This window comes from Lithobates pipiens, unplaced genomic scaffold (genome assembly GCF_037356315.1).
Source record: "Lithobates pipiens isolate NorthernLeopardFrog02 unplaced genomic scaffold, aLitPip1_a1.2 Scaffold_1, whole genome shotgun sequence".
Classification (NCBI taxonomy): Eukaryota; Metazoa; Chordata; class Amphibia; order Anura; family Ranidae; genus Lithobates; species Lithobates pipiens.
Genome location: NW_027507685.1, coordinates 136,693,721 through 136,711,786, shown reverse-complemented (window position 1 = coordinate 136,711,786; position 18,066 = coordinate 136,693,721). Strand labels below are relative to the sequence as shown.

At 44.1% G+C, this 18,066-nt stretch overlaps 1 long non-coding RNA gene across 1 annotated transcript in view; it reads right to left on the bottom strand.

Moving 5' to 3' along the window:
• Positions 1 to 4,403: 4,403 nt before the first annotated feature.
• The window catches only part of LOC143975217 (uncharacterized), a 69,779-nt gene continuing 56,116 nt past the window's right edge, over positions 4,404 to 18,066 (bottom strand). The window contains exons 2-3 of the long non-coding RNA XR_013272341.1: positions 15,769 to 15,841; positions 4,404 to 4,465 (exon numbers count right to left, since the gene is read on the bottom strand). This is a non-coding gene — a long non-coding RNA (uncharacterized LOC143975217). The remainder of the gene's footprint in view (positions 4,466 to 15,768; positions 15,842 to 18,066) is intronic.

Below are 18,066 nucleotides of genomic sequence, written 5' to 3'. Positions count from 1 at the left end.
GGACAGCAGTGTGTCAGTAACTATCCTGTTATTTCAGTATTCAGTGTTGACCTTTTCTAGCTCTAGCTATGCCATGGCCTAGAAAAAATATACTCTCCAAGTAAAAGTAATTTACTTGATGTATGTAACATTACCGGTGATCTGTAATTTTTAATGGGACTGCGACATTGCGGTGGACAGATCAGACACTTTTTTGACACTTTTTGGGACCTTTGACATGTATACAGTGACCAGAGCTAAAAATAGCCACTGATTACTGTATAAATTTCACTGGCAGGGAAAGGGGTTAACACTAGGGGGCGATCAAGGGGTAAAGTGTGTTAATAACTGTATGTGGGGTTGGGCTGACTGGAGGAGGACATAGATCGCTGTTCCTAATCACTAGGAACAGTAAATCTCTCTCTAACTCCTCTGTCAGAACGGGGATCTCTCTGTTTACATTGACAGATCCCCATTCAGGACTCTGGTCCCTGTGATCGTGGGAGGCTGGTGGCCATCATGGCCGGCGGCCATGCACATGGGGTCCCCCGCCATACAGCGGGAGCTGACTTACACCTATGGTGATTTGCAGGAACATGCCGACCTGCCACAGTATAACGACGGCAGCTGTCGGCAAGTGGTTAAGGGGTAACTCTTACTCAGATTGTACATTTTTGTGTTTTTGTTATTTCTTTATGCCCGTGGTATCAGGGCTTAGAGGGAGCTAATTGACAAAAATGATATTCTTCTCCCTCTTGTACCTGGGGTCATGGGTCTCCTTTAGATCAGTTGGTGTATACCACCAGGTTCTATGTGACTGTCATTTCTTTGTATAGCTCTGTAGTTTTTCTTTATGGTAAAAGTTGCGCTTTGGGAACAAAAAAAAAAATTCTACATGTCTTTCCATTGTTGGCTCAATAATATCCAATAAAGTATCCATTTGCAATTTCTGATACAGTGGAACCTTGGATTACGAGCACAATCCGTTCCAGGAGAACGCTTGTAATACAAAGCACTCGCATATCAAAGCGAGTTTCCCCATAGAAGTCAATAGAAACAATACTGCATGTGGCTAGAGGTGGGGGGCCCCGGAGAGCCTCGGAAATACTCGGGGACGGCTAGGCTGGGAAACACTCGGGAACGGAGTATATTTCAGTGTTTCTGATTATTTCTGAGTGATTCCGAGTATTTCTGAACGGCTCCGAACCATTCCAAGTGTCAGCGGCACCTCTTCACCTCTGGCCAAATGCGATACATCACACCCCTTTAGCTTGAATTCTGCCCGTTTTGCAAGACAACACTCGCAAACCGAGTCAGAATTTAAAAAAAAAGTTGCTCGTCTTTCAAAACGCTCGTTAACCCTGTTATTCGTTAACCAAGGTTCTAACGGGTAAAAAGTGTAGCGCTAAACCAATGTGAATTAAGTCACCTCAAATAAGCAAAAATTCTACTAAAATGAATTTGTGACATAAGAACATACACCAAAATGTATGGAGTAGTTAAAATGAACCATAATAGGCCAATAACCAAATGTCCACATAAAAAGTGTCCAATGGATGGAAAACTTTCTCTTCAATCTCCAACTGAAGTAGCGAACATGTGGTCAAAATGGATGGATGAGAAATGCGGATGGATCAAATATACACTGATAAACATATGAAAGATACTCAAATGTGAAGATGGGTACTCTTATCACACCAGTTGGACACACATGCCATACGGTGATGTGTCTAATACGCTTGTAATGCTGACTCCCCAGTGATGAGATTGTGTCACCAAGGATGGTAATACAATGACTGACTCCAAACCACTAACGATTGGATGATAGTCCCAAGTAGGTTATTCCAGGGAGGCAGCAGAAGAGCCGGTCCACTTAATAGATGATCGTCAGAGGATAATCATCAGTCTCCAAGCTCTGCAGAGGAGCCGCATTCCGCTGCCACCACCAGAGGAGCCAGATGTGGCTCCCCTGCAGAGCTCGGGCACTGATGATTATCCTCTGACTATCATCTATTGTGTGGACCGGCTCTTCTGCTGCCTCCCTGGAATCACCTACTTGGGATTATCACCCAACCATGAGTGGATTGGAGTCAGGCCGCGTACACACGCGCGGACTGTTCGCCCAACTTTGTCCGCTGAACAGTGTTTGGGCGGACAGTCCGCTCGTGTGTGGGCTTTCAGCGGACAGTTTCAGCGGACAGTTGGACGGACAAGGTTTTTCGGAAATTCCGTAAAACTGTCCGCTGAAACCTTGTTTCAGCGAACAGTCCGCTCGTGTGTAGGCTTGTTCGTCAAACAAAGTTGCGCGCATGCTCAGAAAGGATTTTCACGCCGAAAGCTATAATGCAGTGTATAGGACGTCGTATTTTTCGTCCCGTCGTACGTGCCGTTCACGTCATCGCGCACGGTTTCAGCAAACTGTTCGTCCGTCGTGTGTGGCCATGTCCGTCCATGCTAAGTTTGAGCGGACTGTTTGCCGAAACTGTTGGACGGACAAAGTTGGCCGAACAGTCCGCGCGTGTGTACGCGGCCTCAGTCGTTGTATTACCATCCTTCGTGGCACCATCTCATCACTGGGGATCCAGTATTACAAGCACATTAGACGCACCACCATATGGCATGTGCGTCCACCTGGTGTGGTAAGAGTACCCATCTTCACATATGAGTATCTTTCAGATGTTTATAAGTGTATATGCGATCCATCTCCATTTCTAATCCATCCATTTTGACCACATGTTCACTACTTCAGTTGGAGATTGAAAAGAGAGTTTTCCATTCATTGGACACTTTATATGTGGACATTTGGTTATAGGACTATTGTGGTTCATTATAACTACTCCATACATTTTGGTGTATGTTCTTATGTCACATAAATTCATTTTAGTTACATTTTTGATTATTTGAGCTGACTTAATTGTCATTTCACTCAGTCACATTGGTTTAGCGCTACACTTTTTACCTGTTATTGCTTTTTGGACTTTGTTCGTGTGCTAGCAGCTTTTTTCATTATTTGTGCATTTTTTCCTCACGCCGGGTTTATCGTAGTATTTTCACCCCTTTATTTACATGTTAACCAAAGTTCCACTGTATTTTTTTGGTGTTTTGTGCATTTGTAATGTTTCCTTGAATAATGTCAAAACCCAGGATTGTCAGATGTCGGGAGGCTTGTGGGTCAGGGCAACCTTTGGGGACAGTTATGTTCCAGAAACCCCTATGTGGGTGGTGCTACAGATAAATGGATAGATATGCTCACTTCTGTTGGTTGTAAAAAACATTCTTAATGACAGACCTAGATAAAAATTACAGCAGAAAAGATTATTACAAAATTATCTGTGTTAAATTTCTTCACCCTCTTAATATAAGAGTGACAATGAATTGTGTTCCCTTTGTCTAGGTAGGCAACACTGTGTTGGTAACTATCCTGCTATTTCAGGAAAGTCTATGGTGTTGACCTTTTCTAGCTCAAGCTATGCCTGTGGCCTAGAAAACATACACTGTCCAGGTGAATGTTATTACTCTACACCAAACGTTAAGAGGTCCACCCTAAAATGGACCTCCGCTCATCGGAATCCCCCCCCCCTCCGGCGCCACAATCGGCACCTTTCAGGGGGGAGGGGGGTGCAGTTACCTGGATAATCCAGGTAACTGCACCCACTTCCGGGCTAGCTCTCTGCGGAACGGGGCGTACGTTCCGCAAGCGCCCGCCCCCTTCAGCAAGTGCCCCGCTGCCTGCTGGGAAACACACAGCTCCCAGAGGCAGCGGGGACCGTCCGGATTGCGCCGCGCGGCTCGCGCATGCGCAGTAGGGAACCGGGAAATGAAGCCGAAAGGCTCCATTTCCTGATTCCCATACCCAAGATGGCGGCGGGACCCGGCAGCCGAGCGAGCGATCGGCTTCGGGTGCCGACATCGCGGGCGCGCTGGACAGGTAAGTGTCACTATTTAAAAGTCAGCAGCTGCAGTATTTGTAGCTGCTGGCTTTTAAAAAAAAAAAAAAAACGCGGAGTCCCGGTGGACTCCCGCTTTAATGAACTGTTTAGCAAGAATACTGGCTATACTGGGTGATATGCAAATAATGAAGCAGAGGGAATATATGGAATACGCTGATATGGGTTAACTTCTACAACTGACCATCTCCACTGTGGTGGCCAAGAATAAAGATAATGAGTTTGGGAATATTTTCATTGATAAATAAAGGCATTTACCCCCTGGCACACCAGTGGTCTTTCAATTTGGTCCAATGATTCCAGACACCTCATGTTGCCTGTAAGGATTTTGAATTGTTCACAAAATATTAAGCAACAAACAAAAATTCACAGTTCTGAATGTGGTTCATGCACCAGGGTCATGCCATATGATCAACCATGACAAACACAAATATACATCATAAAAATAAGAGTATTAGATTAAATAAAAATGTACTCACTGTGTTTTGTCACAAGGCAGGGTAATAGTGTACCGGCATTCTTTATTTTTTATGAAGTTCCTAGACAATCATCACATAAATTAGTTTCTCCAACTTAAGTGTATGTAGTTTATAGGATACTGTAAAGTTAAAAAGGAACTTTTATCCACTTGTCTGTTAAGCATCATAGTCCTCAATTCAAATACCTACCCAGCGAACTAAGAGTTGTCCTTCTGTGATCTGCTGTACAACTGGCACACATCGGACCTTGCACCACCAACCTATTCTGTGATATCTCCGGGAGCCCGGCTGTCTTTGGGTTGATACAGTCAGCCCCCATACAACTCTATGTCTCTGCTCCTGCAGCCTCCTTGGATATGTGATGATGAAATGCCAGGAGGCTACGGGAGCAGAGACACATCAATCTTACCCAGTCCAGAATGGAGGCTGAAGACCGGACCAGATTTTTGAAAAAAAAATAATTGTTTTAAATTTGTGGAGGGGGTGATTTTGCACGGAGAAACAAAGAAGAATTGCAGAGTGGAGGTCACCTTTAAGTTGTGTAAGGGATCTTCCCGGGGTAGGGTGTGTTTGGACACAGTTCACAGCAGACTTGGGATTTGATAAAGCAGATCTTGGCGTTTATTCGTGGTACAAACAGTCCAGCAAACAAAATATACAGCAACACCGTGCTTTCTAAGTACAACAAAAATAAAAGTCCTAGCCCGGCTGGGCGCTTACTAACAGGTTCTGCTCACCTATCTGACACTTACAAACACAGCGTCTTTCGCCTGGATATCGCAGGGTGAGTTTTAGCTCCAGCAGTGGCTGTGCTTGCAGCTTCCTTCAACACACAGATTGTTCATTCCCTGGCTGAGAAGCAATCACCTGCAGACCCTACAGAGCCTTTAGCTTCCCAGGCTAATTAGGATCCAAGCTCACCTGATCCCAAACCCAGAACTGGATCGGGGGATGTGGAATGACAGGTCCCTCTACCAAACCTACCTGCCATTCCATATAAACCCAGGCCCGGCAAAATTAAATAACAACTCAGCAGCATATCGCTGCTGAGAAACTGATCCATCCTGGATTTACCATCTCACACTGTGTAGCAACCTAGGTGAGATGTACACCCCCTCGATCACTTCTCCAGTGACATGTCTACATATCCCCCCCCTCTTTTTCAGACCGGAGGGCTGAGCCTTTTGTCCCCACAGACAACTTACCCTTGACAATGCGTCAGCATTTGCCTGTAATTTCCCTGGCCTGTGTTCCACAGTGAAATTAAAGTTTTGTAGGGAGAGAAACCATCTAGTCACTCTTGCATTTCTCTCCTTGTTTAACTTCATCCATGTTAGGGGGGCATGGTCTGTCACCAACTTGAATTTCCTGCCTAGCAAGTAATACTTTAAAGATTCTAGGGCCCACTTCACTGCCAAACATTCTCGCTCCACAATGGCATAATTTTTCTCGGCCGGGGTTAGTTTTCTACTCAAGTACGTCACCGGATGCTCCTCACCATTCACTACTTGTGAGAGTACTGCACCTAAGCCTGTGCTAGAGGCATCTGTCTGGACCAGAAATTCTCGCCTGAAATCGGGGGTGACTAACACAGGTGGTTGGCACAAGGCAGACTTAAGGCTTTGGAAAGCCTCCTCGGCCTCTGGGGTCCACGTGACCATTGCTGTCTTTCCGCCCTTTGTCAAGTCAGTTAGCGGAGCAGCAACTGAGGCAAAGTTCGGCACAAATCTACGGTAATAACCCGTAATACCCAGGAAAGCTCTAACCTGTTTCCTTGTCAGGGGTCTAGGCCAATTCTGTATTGCCTCAATTTTATTTAGCTGTGGCCTAACCAATCCTCTTCCAACAATGTAGCCCAGATATTTGGCCTCTTCTAGGGCTAGAGCACACTTCTCGGCATTTATGGTCAACCCTGCATCACTTATGGCATCCAACACGGCCTGTACCTTACAGAGGTGACTTTCCCAATCAGGGCTAAAAATGACCACATCATCGAGGTAGGCGGCTGAGTAATCACGATGTGGTCGCAGAATCAAGTCCATCAACCTCTGGAAAGTTGCAGGCGCTCCATGTAACCCGAACGGCATCACTACATACTGGAATAGCCCATCAGGGGTGGAGAAAGCAGTTTTCTCTTTAGCCTCGTCAGAAAGTGGAATCTGCCAATAGCCCTTTGTGAGATCGAGGGTGGTTATGTACCTGGCGTTACCCAACTTCTCAATCAACTCATCTACCCTGGGCATAGGATACGCATCGAACTTGGAGATCTCATTCAACTTTCTGAAATCGTTACAGAACCTCCAAGTTCCATTGGGCTTTGGGATTAGCACAATTGGGCTGGACCATTCACTCTGTGACACCTCAATTACCCCCAGAGCAAGCATACGTTTTACCTCGGCAGATACGGCTTCCCTACGTGCCTCGGGTATCCTATAGGGCTTAAGGTTTACTCTGCTTCTAGGCTCAGTTTCAATGTGATGATGGATGAGGTGTGTACGCCCTGGGAGGTCAGAGAACTTGTTTTTGTTTTTCTGTAAAAATTCCTGAGCCTCCTGTTTCTGTGACACTGATAGAGTATCACCTACCTTGACTGGAGGGATTGGTGGTGACAAATTATTAACAGTATTTGTCGCCACCAAGGATTCCCTGTCTTTCCAGGGCTTGATCAAGTTTATGTGATAAACTTGGAAAGGCTTCCTTCTACCTGGTTGGTGCACCTTGTAGTTCACCTCACTGACCTTTTCAACAATTTCATAGGGACCTTGCCACTTCGCCAAGAATTTACTCTCAACAGTGGGGACTAGTATAAGGACCCTATCGCCTGGGTTGAATGTCCTGATTCTTGCGGACCGGTTGTAAATTCTACTTTGGGCCTCTTGAGCCCTCTGGAGGTGTTCCCTTACCAGGGGCATTACAGTGGCTATACGGTCCTGCATTTGTGCTACATGCTCAATAACACTCTTGTATGGGGTGGACTCATTCTCCCATGTCTCTTTTGCAATGTCTAGTAGACCCCTAGGGTGATGACCATAGACCAACTCGAATGGTGAGAACCCTGTGGACGCTTGGGGCACCTCCCTAATAGCAAACATGAGGTAGGGTAATAAATGATCCCAGTCACGACCATCTTTTGCCACCACTTTCTTCAACATATGTTTCAAAGTTTTATTAAATCTCTCCACCAATCCGTCCGTCTGGGGGTGGTACACAGAGGTACGGATGTGTGAGATTTTAAATAGTTTGCATAATTCCTTCATTACTTTCGACATAAATGGCGTACCTTGGTCAGTTAGGATTTCTTTGGGGATCCCAGTCCTAGAGAACATATAAAACAACTCACGTGCAATTGTTTTAGATGCAGTGTTTCTTAAGGGTACAGCCTCAGGATAGCGGGTCGCATAATCCAGGACTACCAAAATATACTGGTGTCCTCTAGCTGACTTTACAATGGGACCCACTAAATCCATGGCAATACGCTCAAAAGGCACCTCTATAATAGGGAGCGAAACCAACGGACTGCGAAAATGTGACACTGGGGCACTAACCTGACATGTGGGGCACGACTCACAGTATTTTTTAATGTCATCATATATGGCCGGCCAAAAAAACCTCTGGAGAACCCTCTCTCGCGTTTTGTCAGTCCCCAAGTGTCCCCCAAGAACATGGTTATGTGCCATGTCAAGCACCTGACGCCGGTACGGCTTAGGTACCAGAAGCTGTTCCACAATCTCATCTTTAACCTTATTGACTCTATAGAAAAGATCATTAGTCACCGAAAAATGTGGAAATCTTTTTTCAGCATCTGGTTCCTGAGGTACCCCGTTCATAACAGCAACCTGCTCTCTCGCATTTTTGAGAGTGGGGTCCTGTAATTGTGCAGTCCCAAAATTATCGCTAGACACCTCTAAGTCTAGTATATTTTGCTCAGTGGGAGGAGCCTCCTCCTCCCCAGCCAGGACCTGCAAAGGAAAACAATCATTTTCATCCTGTACACTTTTATCATTCACAGTGGACAAGGCAACCACCTTAGAGGTATCCTCACTCCTTTTGGGGATTTTTCTTTTTTTCCCAGAGAGCCCAGAATAAAGGAAAATCGCGCCCCAATATTACATTATGCATGAGGTTTTTAACCACACCCACTTCATATTGTACTGTGCCTTGTTCAGTCCCGACTTTAGCCAGCACTATAGGGTACACTTTTGTATCACCATGTATACACACAACGCTCATATGCTTTTTAGACTCTAAGTCCCCAGTCACCAGGCTAGCATGCACCAAGGTTACAAGGCTTCCTGAGTCCATTAACGCTTTAACAGGAAAGTCATTGATTGTGATGTTACAGATTTGCGGTTCAGTCTCTAGTCCAGGAACTGCAGCACAAGATGGTTCCGCAAATAGCGACTGACGCCGGCTAGCGTCACATTCCATGGGTTCAGAGGTAAGAGGGCAATGGGCCGACACCTGTCCCGCCTCATGGCATCTCCAACACTGGATAGGGCCTGGTCTCTTTGGCAAGGAGTCCTTTTCAGAGCCCCTTAGCCACCCGGGACCATCACCAGTCTTTTGTCCTTGAGACACCACTTGAGCCCTTTTCCCCCCATCAGCACCCCTCCACACTCCCCCAATAGATGGAAGTCTCTTACCAGCTGACGGCACAGATCTGGCGCTCCGGGGAGGTGAAGATGCTGCAGGCACATCACGGAGGTAGTCCTCAGTCGCCTGGAACCTTTCCACAAGGTTGACAAGTTCGTTTGCATTCTTAGGATCACCTTGTCCCACCCAGCGTTGCAGGTCAGTAGGAAGCGCTCGGAGGTAGCGATCCATCACGACCTTCTCTAGGATTTGTGCAGGAGTAGAAGTGTCTGGCTCCAACCACTTTCTTGCCAAATGGATTAGGTCATACATCTGGGACCTCGCTGATTTGTCCAGACTGTAGCTCCAGTTGCGTACCCTCCGGGCACGGACTGCAGTAGTAACTCCTAGTCGGGCAAGTATCTCCTCTTTTAGCCGAGTATAGTCCTTAACCTCTTGCTCACTGAGGTCATAGTAGGCCTTTTGGGGTTCACCTGTTAAATAGGGCGCAATTACTTCTGCCCACTCAGCGGCTGGTAACTTCTCTCGCTCAGCCACGCGCTCAAATACTGTTAGATAGGCCTCAACATCGTCCTCAGCAGTCATCTTTTGCAGCGCTTTCTGCACAGTCCTTCTCCCAGAAAAAATCTCTGGAGCGGCTCCCATCACCACAGGCGCCTCTCGATTTGCTATCAGGTGCTCAATAAGTTGTTGTTGTGCAGCCATGGACTGTTCATGTCGTCTATTGGCCTCTATCTGAGCCTGCTGTTGTGCAGCGATCATCTGCTGTTGTTCAGCCATGGACTGTTCATGTCGTCTATTGGCCTCTGTCTGAGCCTGCTGTTGTTGCAAACTCACTTGCATAAACTGCTTCAGCATCTCCTCCATGTTGCTGGACTGTTTTTGGAGTGTAGTTGCAGCTTTTACCCAGGACATCAGCAGCTGTAGCCAAGTCTGTCCACACCGTTGCCCCTAGCAACCGCGTTGCCCGCTACCTCCACCAATTGTAAGGGATCTTCCCGGGGTAGGGTGTGTTTGGACACAGTTCACAGCAGACTTGGGATTTGATAAAGCAGATCTTGGCGTTTATTCGTGGTACAAACAGTCCAGCAAACAAAATATACAGCAACACCGTGCTTTCTAAGTACAACAAAAATAAAAGTCCTAGCCCGGCTGGGCGCTTACTAACAGGTTCTGCTCACCTATCTGACACTTACAAACACAGCGTCTTTCGCCTGGATATCGCAGGGTGAATTTTAGCTCCAGCAGTGGCTGTGCTTGCAGCTTCCTTCAACACACAGATTGTTCATTCCCTGGCTGAGAAGCAATCACCTGCAGACCCTACAGAGCCTTTAGCTTCCCAGGCTAATTAGGATCCAAGCTCACCTGATCCCAAACCCAGAACTGGATCGGGGGATGTGGAATGACAGGTCCCTCTACCAAACCTACCTGCCATTCCATATAAACCCAGGCCCGGCAAAATTAAATAACAACTCAGCAGCATATCGCTGCTGAGAAACTGATCCATCCTGGATTTACCATCTCACACTGTGTAGCAACCTAGGTGAGATGTACACCCCCTCGATCACTTCTCCAGTGACATGTCTACAGTTGTTTATCACCATCAGCAGCTGATATTAGAGATCTCACTACCAGCTATAGTGAAATCTGACATTATTATTCATCTGATCTGTAAAGCTATAATGGGTCTCTTAGATTGTTCAACTGGCATTAGGTTTGCTGATTATGATGGAGAACAATGAGATATGGCTCCAACAGTGGCTTGGAGGAGCTGAAATAATCACAAGAACGTGGTCACTGTGTGTGTGAACACCCAAAAAAATTAAATGTAATACTAATATACACTCACTGGCCACTTTATTAGGTACACCTTTCTAATACCGAGTTGGACTCAATTTTGCCTTCAGAACTGCCTTAATTCTTTGTGGCATAATTTCAACAAGGTGCTGGAAACAGAGATTTTGGTCCATATTGACATGATAGCATCAGGCATGTACTGGCCATTGGGGCTACAGGGAGTTTCCCGGTGGGCCGACGGCTCAGTGGGCCACTCTGATATATGGGGGCTGGTGATGGGACACTCTGATGTAAGGGGGCTGCTAATGAGACACTCTGATGTAAGGGGGCTGGTGATGGGACACTCTGATGTAAGGGGGCTGCTAATGAGACACTCTGATGTAAGGGGGCTGCTAATGAGACACTCTGATGTAAGGGGGCTGCTAATGAGACACTCTGATGTAAGGGGGTGCTGATGGGACACTCTGATGTAAGGGGGCACTGATGGGACACTCTGATGTAAGGGGGTGCTGATGGGACACTCTGATGTAAGGGGGCGCTAATGGGACACTCTGATGTAAGGGCGCTGATGGGACACTCTAATGTAAGGGGGCTGCTGATGAGACACTCTGGTGTAAGGGGGTGCTGATGAGACACTCTGATGTAAGGGGTGCTGATGGGACACTCTGATGTAAGGGGGCTGCTCAGGGGACACTCTGATGTAATGGGGTGCCGATGAGACACTCTAATGTAAGGGGGTGCCGATGAGACACTCTAATGTAAGGGGGTGCCGATGAGACACTCTGATGTAAGGGGGCGCCGATGAGACTCTCTGATGTAAGGGAGTGCCAATGAGACACTCTGATGTAAGGGGGCACTGATGAGACACTCTGATGTAAGGGGCCGCTGATGGGACACTCAAAATGTAAGTGTGCCGGTCTGGATGAAGTCCAGGGCCAAATTTCTTTCCCAGTCCAGCCCTGGATAGCATCACGTAGTTGCTGCAGATTTGTTGGCTGCGCATCCATGATACAAATCTCTCATTCCGCCACATCCCAAAGGTTCTCTATTGGATTGAGATCTGCTGATTGTGGGGGCCATTGGAGTGCAGTGACCTCATTGTCATGTTCAAGAAACCAGTGGTGAGATGATTTGAGCTTTGTGGCATGGTGCATTATCCTGCTGGAAGGACACTGTAGTCATAAAGGGATGGACATGGTCAGCAACAATAATGAGATAGGCAGTGGCGTTTAAACGATGCTCAGTTGGTACTAAGGGGCCCAAAGTATGCCAAGAAAATATCCCCCACAACCTTACACGACCACCACCAGCCTGAACCATTGATAAAAGGCAGGATGGATCCTTACTTTGATGTTGTTTACACCAAATTCTGGCCCTACCATTTGAATGTCGCAGCTGAAATTCAGCAAGTTGTCTTTGCCGCATCTGTATGCCTAAATGCATTGAGTTGCTGTCATGTGATTGGCTGATTAGCAATTTGTGTCACCAAGCAATTGAACGGGTGTACCTAATAAAGTGGCTGGTGAGTGTATATTGCAACCTCACACTCCTGTGATAACTGCATTCACTTTTTAGTATTTAAAACTTTACCTTTTTTTATATTTCACCTAGCGTTTCTGCCAATACAAGTCTTTCTGTCCCAGGGTGACAACACTCACTGTACCGTATTCATTGAGGAAAACAATGTTTTTACTCTAGGCTGCTCTCCCACTCTACTAAAAACACTTCTCCTCTAATCATCTCCATTATACATAGAAGTAGTAATTTGTAGTTCATAAAAGATAACTGAGAAGCTGATAACGCGCATTACAAAGACAAACGGTTTCAGGCAGGATTAACCGGTATTTCTATGTAGCTGTAGAAAATGTACTTGGCCTTTATAAAAAAAAAAAGAAAACTAGTACAGTCATCACACCTAACGATTTGTGGTCTGCAATGTATTTGTTTTTTTCTTTATATTACCTTTAGGCCCCTTGAACAGTTGGGCATCTAGCTGCGCAGGGTGCATTCTGGTGTTTTAATGTGCCCAGGAGGCTCAGGTGCAGCCTCCAGCCCTGCTGCCTGTAGCCTTTCCAAATATATGGCAGGCCGTGGCTAGACTGGATTAAAAGTTGCACTAAAGTGCCAGGATGCATGCTGTGCAGGTAGGCACACCCATATGCAAAGGGATCTTAAGGCCTGTACACACGACCCGAAAATCGGTAGTAAAATTTTGTCCGAGCGATCTGACGATTTTCGGATCGTTAGTATGGTGCTTTAGAATTTTCGGATGATAAAAACTGTATGTGCAGGTTATAACATTTTTATTGTATGTGAACACAACGTCTGATTTTCCTATAGTTAGGACAGTTTTCGTCCGTAAAAAAAAATGTAAGAGCAAGACTACGCATGCTCAGAAATGAAAAAAATACATGGAAAGCAATTCAACACATGACATCACTTCTGAAGTTGAATTCTGTCATATGAGAAAGTAACCTCTTCACTTTCGACATGAAACTAGCAACAAAAAATCAAAATTTGCCCAATAATCTGATCGTGTGTATGAGCCGTTAAATGCTTCCCGACTGCTTCACGCAGATATAATGCGGCAGAAGGGCACGTACAGGCAGATTAACATACCTGTACGTTGCCCTTTAAGAGGCAGCTTTTGCACGCCCACCAGGAGCTCCGTGACTGTGATTGTGGGTCCGGCGGACTCTATGGCCATGGGCATACCCGCGGCCATACAGTCCATGGTGAGGAAGAACGGGGAGATGCTAATGTAAACCAGCATCTCCCCATTCTGCCTAGAGACACTGTTACTGATCACCGCTCCTTGTAATCGGGAACGGTGATCTGTGACTTGTCACACACAGCCCCCCCCCCCCACAGTTAGAATCACTCCCTAGGACACACTTAACGCCTACAGCGCCACCTAGTGGTTAACACCTTCACTGCCAGTGATATTTTTACAGTAATCAATGCAATTTTTTAGCATCGCTGTATTAATGTCAATGGTCCCAAAAATGTGTCAAAATTGTCCAATGTGTCCTCCATAATGTTGCAGTCCCACTAAAAATCGCTGATCGTCACCATTACTAGTAAAAAAAAAAAATTATCAATAAAAATGCCATAAAACTATCCCCTATTTTGTAGACGTTATAACTTTTGCGCAAACCAATAAATGCTTTATTGCGATTTTATTTTTATTTTTACCCAAAATATATAGAAGAATACGTATCGGCTTAAACTGAGGGAAAAAATTTAATGAATATTGAATATTTTTTGGAGATATTTATTATAGCAAAAAGTAAAAAATAATGCTTTTATTCAAAATTGTCTCTATTTTTTTGTTTATAGCACAAAAAATAAAAACCGCAGAGGTGATCAAATACCACCAAAAGAAAGCTCTATTTGTGGGGAAAAAAAGAACGTCAATTTTTTTTGGAAGCCACGTTGCACGACCGGCAATTGTCAGTTAAAGCGACACAGTGCCAAATCGCAAAAAGTGCTCTGGTCAGGAAGGGTAAATTCTTCCAGGGCTGAAGTGGTTAATGTCAACCACTTCAGCCCTGGAAGAATTTACCCTCTTACATTCTTCCAGTAATATTGTATTAAATTAAACAGTTTCAGTGCTAAAGACTTCATATAAATATATAAATATATATATATATATATATATATACATATAATATATCATATATCATATATCATATATATATATATATATATATATATATATATATATATATATATATATATATATATATATACATATAATATATGAGCTGCACGATTGTGGATAAAATGAAAATCACAATTTTTTTGCTTGGAATAAAGATTCTCTAGCGATTCTTGGCGTGACATCATCTTTCACATTAAATAAAAAAATTGGGCTAACTTTACTGTTTAGTTTTTTTTTAATTCATTGAAGTGTATTTTTTCCCCAAAAATTGCTTTTGAAAGACCGCTATGCACATACTGTGTGACATAAAATATTGCAACAACCGCCATTTTATTCTTTAGGGTCTCTGCTAAAAAAATTATATATAATGTTTGGGAGATCTATGTAATTTTGTAGCAAAAAATACTGATTTTAAGCAAAAAGTGTCAGAAAAAGGCTTATGCCGTGTACACACGACCGGACTTTTCAACATCAAAGGTCCGACGGAACAATTCCGGCAGACTATTCGATCGTGTGTGGGCTGCAGCGGACTTTTGATTTGCAAAAGTCTGACAGACTTTAGAAATGGAACATGTTTCAAATTTTTCCGCCAGAACTCCGCTGGACCCAGTTCCTACCGAGAAATCTGCTCGTGTGTATGCTAGTCCGATGGACAAAAACTGACGCGAGGGCAGCTATTGGCTACTGGCTATGAACTTCCTTATTCTAGTAAGGTCGTACGTCATCACGTTCGAATCCGTCGGACTTTGGTGTGATTGTGTGTGGCCAAGTCCGTTCATTCGGAAAGTCCGTCAGAACTCTGTCATAACTCCGTCAGAACTCCGTCGAAAGTCTGTCGGACCTAAGTCCGGTCGTGTGTACGCGGCATTAGTCTTTAAGTGGTTAAACTGCCCTCATTTGCAGACCGAAGTTCACCACTTTGATCTAAAATAACCAAATGATACAATGTTTCTTTTTATCTCCCGGCGCTGAGCAATCTTGTTATAAACTTTGCCGCCTTTTTTTTAATTTTTTTAGAGCTGTGAGCAGAGAATGGCTCTGCACTTGTTACATGAATCGTGGAAATGCAGGATTAAGATCGTGAGGGGGATTGAATCGAGATCGCAATTTTTGAATCGGGCAACTTTGATATACTCTATGCAATATATATATATATATATATATATATATATATATATATATATATATATATATATGTATATGTATATTGCTTAACCCCATTACCTTTTTATTTATGTTATTCATGAGTGTACATGACATGTATGTGAGCATCATCCAAGCCGCAATTGATTGAAAATTCATTACTTACCAGGTTAGTGAAAGCAGAACTACGCAGGGAAGAAACACAAAAACACGCAGTTTCCTTGGACTGGCTGTGCACACTGCAAAAGCAAATATGGGGAGATGGAATTAAACAAGGTAAGCAGGGATGGGCACAATGCAAAGGCGTTTCATTAATGTGTTTGGAGTATTGAACGTGCAAGATTTTATTTGTTAAAGCAATTTTTTATTTTTATTTTTATTTAGCTGATGCCCTCTTTAACATTTTTACATGTCTACCCAAGAAACCTAACATATATTATTAGCTTGCATTTTCAATCATCTATGTTACCTTCAAGCTCTGTGTCATATCTTCTCATCTCTTCTGTGTTCTCAGTGTATTTACACGTATTTTTATTTTGATATGGTCTTCTTCAGTCATTGTTTAAAAGAATCTCAAGCAAGAACTATTCCACCTGTCTTTATGTAGACAGTCAAGCAGTCTACCGTTCATTACTGGTTGACTGTCAGTGACATTCTATGCGGTATACCAAAAACATTGGACATAGTAATATCTACCCTAAGGCAGCCTGTACAAGTTTAGCCCAATGCCACCCCATAAAAGTGGTAGGTGGTGGCATGAAATATCTGCAGCTTTTCTCAGGTTACATAGTAAGGATGAAAAAAAAAAACCCAAGTCCATCTAGTTCAACCAAAAAAAAAATAATACAATTCCATATGTACAATCCTTCACCCACAGTTGATCATGAGGAAGGCGAAAAACCCCAGCAAGGCATTCTCTAATTTGCTACAGCAGGGGAAAAAATTCCTTCCTTATCCCCGAGATTTTCCCTGGATCAACTTTACCTGTAAAGGTTAGTACCAGTGTTGGCTGGTGAAGTTTTAGGATGGGGGGCACCAGACCCCACCCTTCCTTTTTGACCCCTCCCACTTCTCATAAGCCCCACCGCTTACAGAATCCAACCACTCTGTCCCCTGTATTCCACTTGATTCCACCCATAGTGTTAGTATACAGCTCAGCATCACAGGACACATCTTTACAAATCAGGGTCTATATCTCAGGGTATACAGCTCAGTCTCACAGATCAGGATATACAGCTCAGCATCACAGTTCAGCACAGGACCCACAGCTCAGACAGCACACCCTTGACCCATCCCCCCCCCCCCCCCCACTTGCGGCACTGACAGCACACTCAAACCATGCAGAGCTTTTTGCCAATATTCATATAAAAGAACATCTGGGTAGCAGTGAACATAACATGATTTAATTTAATGTTAGCTGTAAACAACACACACATACAGTTAATATAAAAACACTTAACTTTATAAGACCAAATTTTCCAAGGATGAGGGCAATGGTGAGCAAACACTTCAATTCATTGTCACATTTTGCAAATGTATGTTGCATATTTTTTTATTTTATTACAAATAGTACAATTTCCAATGGTTGTTTGTAATATAGGAACCTTCATATAATCTGCCGTAGCCCTCCCCCCCATCTTTCCCCAGTCCACCCACCAATAGGGGATAAGTACGGGTAAGTAAATAATGAAGCTTGAACTTCCCTCCAACAAAAGACCACTGATCTCCAATGAAAGGGACACAGGTAACTGATCGCCAATGAAAGGGAAGCATACCACTGACCACTGAGGAAAGGGGCACAAACTACAGACCACTGATATAATAAGGGGGAAAAACTACTGAGCACCAACCTAAAGAGTTAATTATAAACATTGACCTCTATAGTTTTTACCTCTGCAATATGACCACTACACTATAAATCTTCTGTGGGCAAATCTTTGATCTAAGTGGCCTCAAGTGCAGCCTCGGTTCGCACCAGAACCTGCGAATGGACCGAAAATTTGCACAAACTTTAGAACTCCATTAAAGTCTATGGGACTCGAATGCTCAAAATCAAAAGTGCTAATTTTAAAGGCTAATATGCAAGTTATTGTCCTAAAAAGGGTTTGAGGAACCGGCTCCTGCCCCAGGGGACATGTATCAATGCAAAAAAAAGTTTTAAAAACTGCCTTTTTTTCGGGAGCACTGATTTTAATGACGCTTAAAGTGAAAAAAAAAAAAACTATAATATGCTTGTGAAGTGGCATGTGTTTCCCGTGTTTAGAACAGTCCCTGCAGAAAATTACTAATGGAAAAAAAGTAATTTAAAACTGCTTGCGATTTAATCTAATGTCTGGTCCCGGCAATATGGATGAAAATCACTGAGAAAAATGGCATGGGTATCCCCCCCGCCCATTACCAGCCCCTTTGGGTCTTGTACGGATATTAAGGGGAACCCCGTACCCAAATTAAAAAAGGAAAGGTG